Source organism: Cucumis melo, unplaced genomic scaffold (assembly GCF_025177605.1).
Source record: "Cucumis melo cultivar AY unplaced genomic scaffold, USDA_Cmelo_AY_1.0 utg001360l, whole genome shotgun sequence".
Taxonomy (NCBI): Eukaryota; Viridiplantae; Streptophyta; class Magnoliopsida; order Cucurbitales; family Cucurbitaceae; genus Cucumis; species Cucumis melo.
In genome coordinates, this window is record NW_026124555.1 from 1 (window position 1) to 10235 (window position 10235).

The 10235-nt window shown below is 30.8% G+C and overlaps 1 non-coding gene across 1 annotated transcript; it reads right to left on the bottom strand.

The window, feature by feature from the left end:
- Positions 1-5520: 5520 nt before the first annotated feature.
- On the bottom strand, positions 5521-5608 carry TRNAS-GCU (transfer RNA serine (anticodon GCU)). Its single transcript has one exon. It is a non-coding gene; the product is annotated as a tRNA-Ser (tRNA).
- Positions 5609-10235: the final 4627 nt, after the last annotated feature.

The window sequence follows — 10235 nt, forward strand, 5'->3', positions numbered from 1 at the left end:
ACTAATCGTAGGGAAAATGGAATTTCCACAATGACTGCAAACCCTTCTGATAACATTTGAGAATACAAATTGTTATTGTACCCACAAAAAGGATTTTTGTTATAATAATTAGTCGACAAAAAAAAAAAATGATTCTGGTGATACATTCGAGTAATTAAATGTTTTACCATTAGTAAACTGGATTTTTTGTCATAACCAGAATTTTCCAACAAAATGGATCCATTTAAAAAATGATCATGAGAAAATGCGTAAATATACTCCCGAAAGATAAGTGGGTATAGGAAGTCACGTTGCCGAGATTTCTCAAGTTCTAAATATCCTTTAAATTCCGCCATTTAAAATTTCATTTGAACTGGGGATACGATAATGGGATTTATTGGGTTATCAAATGATACATAGTGCGATACAGTCAAAACAAGGTATTACAGTAAAATAAAGAATAATAATAGATACCTCGTAAATAGGTAAGACTTATCAACGGACTCTCTATCCTCTCTTTTCTTTTGTCATCTAATTGGTTTCTATTTTAGGATAAAAAAGATGGTTAGAAATCCTTTATTTTTTCAACCCAATCGCTCTTTTGATTTTGGAAAAAAACTCTTTATCAATATACTGCTTCTTCTACACATTCCCCTCTACCTCATAACGTAGAGTAACTAATAGTTAGGACTTAGAAAAAAATGGATAACTCACTCATAAGAAAAGTCCTTCCCGCATCAAGCACTAATATAGTTTTAACGTCTAATTAGATCGGCGAATCATTCAAATTAAGAACATAAGCCCGTTACTTTTTATTTCTCTATAATTGGAGCATAGTGCCCTATCCATTTATTCATTCGACCCGACTTTACTTTTTTTTCCGCATCAAGAATTCAAACAAGTTTGGCCTAATCTAGTAAGGTAAAAATATTACTAGAATTTTCCATTAATACGACATGCTGCTTTTTCCATTCATTCCTTTCAGGATCAGTCGCGGTCTTACAAACTCTACCGATAGTATGGACGAATCTGTTACTTCATAGAAATGTGTAAAAGATGCTAGCCGCACTTAAAAGCCGAGTACTCTACCATTGAGTTAGCAACCCCAAAATATGAAAAATTTTTCTGTGTAGATACAATCGGAATCAAAATAACAAAAGAAATGAAATTAGATGACGTAATCAAAATATTGCAATAAAAAAAACTTCTTATATCACTTACACAAAAGTAATTTTTTGTATCACAAAAAATACAATGAGACCATCATGTGCGTGAAAAGCAAGGGTCATGAAAGGGAGATAACTAGCTTCATTTATACACAATCGGATTATATTTGTTTGATACACTGTTGTCAATATTAATGTGAATAATGAAAAACGCCTATAATGGACAAAACAAAAGAATTATAAATGAATAAAAAACAAATGGAAATAACAATTTGAGTTGAATAACTATATTTAACTAGATAAAGTTAACAAAATAGAATAAGAGAAAATATTCTAATAATAATAAATTCTATTAAAATAATAGAAAAGAATTAAAAAAAACTACGTACTTAGATTGGCACTATAGAGATAATCAACATAGATAGACATAAAAGATGTAGGCGAAAGAAGAAATTAAGGAAGAAGTAGAAAAAAATATATCGGGTTTGTGGATTGAATAAACCCGATATATTTTTTTTCTATTCATCTTAGATCAATTTATATCAATAAAATAAAAATCGATTTTTTCATTAGCGAAGACGCAATTTTAAGGTAATAAGTGTATAGTATGAATAGAACAAGAGAGAGGGGGAAATACTAAAGAAAAGGTTAGTCAAAGCTATATACAAGTTAAGTTATCACACCCTCGTTTTTTTATTTCATTAATAAAAATGGAATTTCGGTTATTGATTAAGGTGAAGTTCCGTAAAAACACCTGCCTTCTTTAAAATATCATGAACAGTTCCTGTAGGTTGAGCACCCTTTTCAAGGAAATATAGAATAGCAGGAACATTTAAATAGGTTTGATTCTTTATCGGATCATAAAAACCCACTTTACGAAGATCTCTTCCTTCTCTTCGGCATCGAACATCAATTGCAATGATTCGATAAACGGCTCATTGGGATAGATGTAAATTTTAAGTACCCCCCCCAGAACCGTATAAGAAGTTTTCTCCTCGTACGGCTCGAGGAAATTCAAAGTTATGTATAGAATTCTAATTAATGTCAAATAGATCTATAGATTATTAAATCAATTAGACTATGATTTAAAAATTTTTTTCTTATTCTTTTGTTTTTCTTTTGAAAAAAAAAACTCATTCTTATCCCCATAACTCAAGTTGGATAACTCTCACGCAAAGGAAAAAAACCCTTAAGCTTAAGCATTTCATTTATTGAGCGGTCTCTAACCTCTTTATTTTTGCCTGTCTCCGTTAGAATCTATTTCGATTCTTCATTCTGATCTAGTTTAGTTATTGAGACAATTGAAAAAGATTTTTACTTGTTCCGGGATCCTTTATCCTTTCCTTGAATCATTGGGTTTAGACATTACTTCGGTGATCTTTAATCGTTTCAAAATGGTAGCAACATACCATTTTTTTTGATTTCCTTTTTATCAAAGAATCATATAAATAATGGATTCTCGTGTGATACACTTTTAATCCAATTTGATGTTTGAATTTGAAACTTGTTCGAATTGGATCCTTTCGATTTGTATACCGAACCTATACTTACGAAGTAGTTTTAACTTATTGATTGACACTAACCCTAGATCTCTGCCCTTGATAAATGAATCAATACTTTCTACTCGAGCTCCATCATGTACTATTTACATCAAAAACCCTAAAAAAAAAAAAGAGCTCGAGTGCAACCGAACAAACTATGTCGAGTCAAGAGCATCTTCATTCCTATATAATATAAAATGGTGGGTGTAAGAATCCACAGTGGATCATGTCCTTCAAGTCGCACGTTGCTTTCTACCACATCGTTTTAAACGAAGTTTTACCATAACCTCTAATTTCTTGGAACTGGTATGTAATTGATTCATTTATGGAATCATGTATAGTCATTGGGTTAGTTGGTCCATAGTAATCTATACTCTTATGACATGGGTAGTTTTTGAAAAAGTCTTAGCAATACTTCAATTTATTGAAACCCATATTTTATTGTATATATTGTATCAATAACATTTTTTTGTATGAGTGCAATATTTATTTCTCTATATATAGATATTTTCTAGATAGAGAGAGATTTTTTGAAATTTCTATAAAATCAATTAAGAAATAATTAATTACGAATAATTAAGAATCTCCATTTTTCAATTTCTTCATAGAATGGATTCACGAGTTTAACACTTCTTCGAGTACCAAGGACTCATAAGAAATAATTAAAAAGATTTACTTGATTGAAAATTTACTACCTAAATATTATATTATAATATTATTTGAATAAATTTTTGTAAAGGATTTATTACATTTGATTATGATAAATAAATGTATATTCGGGATTAACCCATCAATTAGATAGATCTAAAATAAAAAAAAAAAAAAGAAATAAAACGATAAAAATAGATAATAACAATACATACATATCAGCATTTTCTGCCTAGTTTATTTAACTTAAGAGACTCAATAATCTTTCCTTAAAATAAAGTGAAAAAGATGTATGAATTGTTACTTGGATTTACAATTATTCATTACAGACAAACATACGAAAAAATGAGGTGAAAAGAAATACATAATATGTTACATATGTAACTTGATTCTTTGTTAATCAGATTCGGGCAGATATTCAAATTGATATCTTCCGTTATGGATTAACTCCTATCTACCCCCAATTAGATCGAGTAGATGCATCATAAATAAAAAAAGGATCCTACGGGGGACTGGACTAGTTTCGGAGGTGCTAGACTATCTTGTATAAGGCGAAAGTCAAACAGATCTAGAGTAAACGATTGTTCCTACCTATTTTTTTTTATTTGACTCTAAAATTTAGTACCCTAAACCCTAAATAGGTCTTAAGTTTCTTAAGACCATTAATTCAATTCCATTAGTGCCAAAAACACAAGACCTTCGTGTTTATAATTCAGAAATCCACAGAAAAAAAATACTCGGGTTTCACAAACCATTTAAGAGATAGAGAATAATAGAGGCTTTCGCATTTCTGAAATGCATCATTATAAGAAAATAATAAAGAACAATCACATTCGATCTATATTTAGACTCTTAAGCATAAGGTTGTTTAAAACGGCAATCTATAGTCTGATATCGAATATTTTTCCATATATCTTATAATATACTATTATTATATATAATAATAATACGCATACTCTGGGACGGAAGGATTCGAACCTCCGAATAGCGGGACCAAAACCCGTTGCCTTACCACTTGGCCACGCCCCATTTATATTCAACACTAATAAACACTAATATTGGTAGTGCTTAGTCGTCAATTCCAGTACAAATATTTATAGAATAAATTAGATTGTTGCTCAGATTTTGATACGTTTATAGATCCAATTAAACTCAATTTATTGATCATTACATATAATTCCATTAAGATATTGTATGAAAGTAGGATTTCTTCTATTCTCGTTTTATTTGAGAATTGAAGGATTTTTGATTGGCTGAGTTCAAATCAAAGAAAGGTTTTTTGACCTACTTTATGTTATTAATTTTTCCCTTATCCCTTATATCATAGCAATAATAGGGGATTAATAACTCAATCAAATCAAAAGAAATACAATTATCTTCAAGAACAAAGAAAAAAAAATTGTTATGCTTAATATCTTAAGTTTCATCGGTATCTGTCTTAATTCTTTCCTTTATTCAAGTAGTTTTTTCGTCGCCAAATTGCCCGAGGCCTACGCTTTTTTGAATCCAATAGTAGATGTTATGCCAGTAATACCTCTATTCTTTTTTCTATTAGCTTTTGTTTGGCAAGCTGCTGTAAGCTTTCGATAATATTTTTAATACTGTCCGAGACAAATTCATGATTTACTAGAAAAAAAAAAAAAAAGATTCTAACTAGTTATAAGATCAGATAAGTTGTACATACAGTCTGAAGCTTTAAGTTGAATCCAATATTGAAATTATTCTATAGCTATGATAAATCTGGATCACTCTCATTTTCTTATTCTTACTTTTTTCCTTTGAACGACCCTCTTCGAGTCCCCCACAATATAGAATTGTGGGTATGAAATCCAATTTTGAGTAATCAAGGACTCAACTCTTAAAATTTTTTCCTATTTATAGAAATAACTTCACTGCATTTCTTGGTGTCAAACCAGATTAAAATAGAGAATCTATTCTCTTAAAAAAAAAATGATCTTGGAGATTGTGTAATGCTTACTCTCAAACTATTTGTTTATACAGTAGTAATATTCTTTGTTTCTCTCTTCATTTTCGGATTCCTATCTAATGACCCGGGACGTAATCCGGGGCGTGAAGAATAACAAAATCAGATTTTTTTTCCTTGCTTGATTTTGAAATGTTCTTAACATTTTATCTATTCCACATCTTTCCTCAACTATAAAAAAATACCAAGTAATTGACAGAAACGGAAAGAGAGGGATTCGAACCCTCGGTACAAAAAAATCGTACAACGGATTAGCAATCCGACGCTTTAGTCCACTCAGCCATCTCTCCCCAAATTGAAAAAGGATAATTACTATGATACATTGTATAAAAAATAGAAAATAAAGGCTTGAAAAAAGCCCTTCTTTATCTCTCTTTATTATCTTTATCTACCCCTTTATAGATATATAATTTCATTATATTGATATAGATAATTATCTAGATATATCGATGGATATCTATCAAATCGATAAAAACTTTTTTTTATTAGGAATTCCATTTAGATAAATTAGATTTCATTAGATAAGGGCTCAAAAGAAGAGATATCTTCAATCCTAATATATAAATAATACCAATATATTAAAGATTCATAAAAATATTTATAAATAAAAAGAAAGTACCTTTTTTAGTTTATTTCATCCGAAAAGCCCTTTTCTTTTTATTTTTAGTTCCACGGCCTGGCCTGGTCAGTACCTAGCCGGGCTTTTTTTGTTCCAATAAATCGTAGATCAAATTATTTATTTGATTTGAAAATGTTTTTGAAAAAAAAAAAAATAGAAACAACAAGAATCCTAAGAAGATTTATTATTTCAATTCCTATGATACAGAAAAAGATGATATAGAATCAAGGTTCGATTTCTTATTATTATTTTTTAGTACTTTACTAGAATAAAAAACTTGTTAATTAGTTAATTAAAACGAGTCCTCTTTTCCTAATCTCATTAGTGGCCCTGATGAAAATACGTCAACGCTCAAATTTTCATGATTATTTTCTGATCCGATCTTTTTATTACTTATTAATACGACTTATTTTCGTCTTCGACAAAAGGTCCATTTATATACAATAATTGCATTGTAGCGGATATAGTTTAGTGGTAAAAGTGCGATTCGTTCTATTAATCCCTTAATAGTTAAGGGATCCTTCGGGTTGATTAATATTCCGATCAAAAACTTTATTTCTTAAAAGGATTTAATCCTTTACCTCTCGATGAAAGATTCGAGGAAAAATAAAAATTCTCGTGATTTGTATCCAAAAATATGTTCTAAATTGAAAAAATTGGATCATGAAATTACGAAACATAATTTTATTGAATTGGATCAATACTTCCAATTGAAGGAATAAGGGATCCATGGATAAAGGTGGAATTTTTTCTAATCGTAACTAAATCTTCAATTTTTTCTTTGTATAAGGGAGATTGAAGCAAAACAAAATAGCTATTAAACAATGTCTTTGGTTTACTAGAGACGTCGACATCGTTTTTTTAGCTCGGCGGAAACAAAATACTTTTCCTAAGGATTATATTAAATAGAAATAGGGAACGAAATAAATAACTGGAAAGATTGTTATAATCTCCTCTTGTATAGGGATCATCTATAAAGCGGGTCCTTTTGAATGCATTCAGACGGAAAGGCTGACATAGATGTTATGGATGGTATTTTTTTTTGTTTACATCTTATAAATTTAGGAATTTATCCATCTTCCATAAAGGAGCCGAATGAAACCAAAGTTTCACGTTCGGTTTTGAATTAGAGACGTTCAGTTCAAAATGATGAATCAACGTCGACTATAACCCCTAGCCTTCCAAGCTAACGATGCGGGTTCGATTCCCGCTATCCGCTTATCTTATCTTATAATATTCTTATCTTATAATTTATATATATTATAAATAGAAATTAATTAATAATGGAATTACTCAAATAAAAATTTTCAATTTACTTAATTTTAACTAAATTTTAACTAATGTATTAGTTAATGTAATGCATCATTGAATTCAATATGCAATTTCCGGAATTCTCACACATTTTTTTTACGAACAAGAGAGGTGAAAATACGAAAAAAAAAATTGGAATCAAAAGCGTCCATTGTCTAATGGATAGGACATAGGTCTTCTAAACCTTTGGTATAGGTTCAAATCCTATTGGACGCAATTTTTTTTCATATATTTTTTTTTAGTTTTAAATTTTCTATATCATGTCAAGAAAGGAAAGATTTTGAATGATTTGAATAAGAGACGCTTATTTATTAATAGTAATTTATAAATTAGTTTTAATATTAATTGTAACTCTAGTTTTAGATTTATTATATAAATAAACTAATAATTCAATTCTGTTTTATTTGAAGATAAGATATTAGTAGAAAGGATATTCAAATTCCAAATATTAAGATATTTATGATATTCTAAATATATTATTAGAAATATAATCTAATTTTAACTTTAACTATATTTATAAAAAAATTTCTTAATTGTATTTACATTTCATTTTAATATTGATATATATTTCTAGAAATATTATCTACTTTCTTTAATATATTTATATATATTTTTTATTTTATATAAATTATATATATATATATTCTACCTACTAACACCTAATAAATGAAAAGAATGAAATTATTTCATGTTTCAATTTTAACATTTGAAAGTTCTAAAATTGATTTATACTTTACTTGTTTTCTTTTATACTTGGTCTTGAAGTAGAAAACGTTCCATCTGTTCCTGAATAGCTTCTTTCAAAAGGGCTTCCGCTTCAGTGGTCAATGTCTTCGTAGAAGAGATTATTTCTTGAAACTGAGGTTTATTCGTTTTTACGTAAGTACGTAACTCAAGAAGAAATTTCCTTACTTGTCCAATTTCTAATGAATCAAGATAACCATTAGTTCCGGTATAAACAGTCATTATCTGTTCGTCTACCGTGAGAGGTGCTGATTGGGATTGTTTGAGCAACTCACGTAATCGTTGACCTCTTGCCAATTGATTCTGAGTAGCTTTATCGAGATCAGAAGCGAATTGCGCAAAGGCTTCTAATTCGGCAAATTGAGCCAATTCCAATTTTAATTTGCCGGCTACTTGTTTCATGGCTTTAATTTGAGCTGCAGATCCTACTCTGGAGACGGAAATACCCACATTAATAGCAGGTCTGATTCCAGCATTGAATAGATCGGCAGATAAGAATATTTGTCCATCGGTAATGGAAATTACATTAGTAGGAATATAAGCTGAAACATCTCCCGATTGGGTCTCAACTATTGGTAAAGCAGTCATACTTCCTTCACCTAAAGCAGAACTTAATTTAGCGGCTCTTTCCAAAAGGCGTGAATGCAAATAAAAAACATCTCCCGGATAAGCTTCGCGGCCCGGCGGTCTTCGTAAAAGAAGAGACATTTGTCGATAAGCTTGTGCTTGTTTGGAGGGATCATCATAAATGATTGAAGTGTGTTGTTTTCTGTACATAAAATATTCAGCCAAAGCTGCTCCTGTATAAGGGGCAAGGTATTGTAATGTAGCCGGAGAATCTGCCGTTTCGGCTACTATAATAGTGTATTCCATTGCGCCCCTTTCCTGTAAAGTAGTCACTACTTGAGCCACAGAAGATGCTTTTTGACCAATAGCTACATAAACACATATTACATTTTGCCCTTGTTGATTGAGAATCGTATCCGTGGCTACTGCAGTTTTACCGGTCTGCCTGTCCCCAATAATTAATTCTCGCTGACCACGTCCGATAGGAATCATTGAATCAATAGCAATAAGTCCTGTTTGAAGAGGCTCGTATACGGAACGTCTCGAAATAATACCAGGAGCGGGGGATTCAATTAACCGAGAGTCAGAAGATGAAATTTCACCTCGGCCATCAATAGGTTTAGCCAGGGCATTTATAACACGACCTAAATAAGCCTCGCTTACTGGTATCTGAGCAATTCTTCCCGTTGCTTTTACAGAACTTCCCTCCTGTATCAGCAAACCATCACCCATTAATACAACACCAACATTATTTGATTCTAAATTTAGAGCTATGCCTATAGTACCCTCTTCAAATTCTACTAATTCACCTGCCATTACTTCATCAAGACCATAAATACGAGCAATGCCGTCGCCTACTTGAAGTACAGTACCGGTATTTACAATTTTTACTTCTCTATTATATTGCTCAATACGTTCACGAATAATATTACTAATTTCATCTGCTTGAATGGTTACCATGAGTATTTCGTAATTATTTTTTTTTAAGAAAAAAAAATAATGCCTACAGTAGAAGGACTAATCAGTTAGTTATTTCTTTCATCGTCCCAAACATGCCAATATTAGCACTGATGGTACGTAAATGTAACTCGTTGTCCAAACAACTATTCAGAGTTCCTAGAGCTCCTTGTAAGGCTTGTTGGAAAACCTGTTGTCGTACTTGATTAATCGCTTTTTGTTGTTCAAAACGAATAGTTTCATTTTTATAATTTTCTAATTGTTCCAAACTTTTAGAAGTTGAATTAATCAAATTCAATTTTTCTCGTTCTATCTCAGAATATCCATTCACTCGAAACTGATCGGCTTCCATTTCAACTTTTCGTAAGCGAGCCCGGGCTTTTTCCAGCTGTTCAATGGCCCCCTCACGTAGTTCTTCTGAATTTTGAATTGTTTTCAAGATCCTCTGTTTTCGATTATCTAATAAATCACTTAATGAAAGTAGATTGTCTTTCCATTCATTTCAAAACTTCGACGATCCCTTCCCGAACCAAACATGAATCTTTCGATTCATTTGGCTCTCACGCTCAATTATTGCAATTATTTCTGAGAAATTCCCATATATCTTTTTGAATGTAATGAGCCTATCCTCTTTTCTCTATTCATATTCCACAAAGAAAAAGAAAAAAATATGGATCATTAATCCAAGACCCGAATATTCGGAGGACTCTTCTGACCAA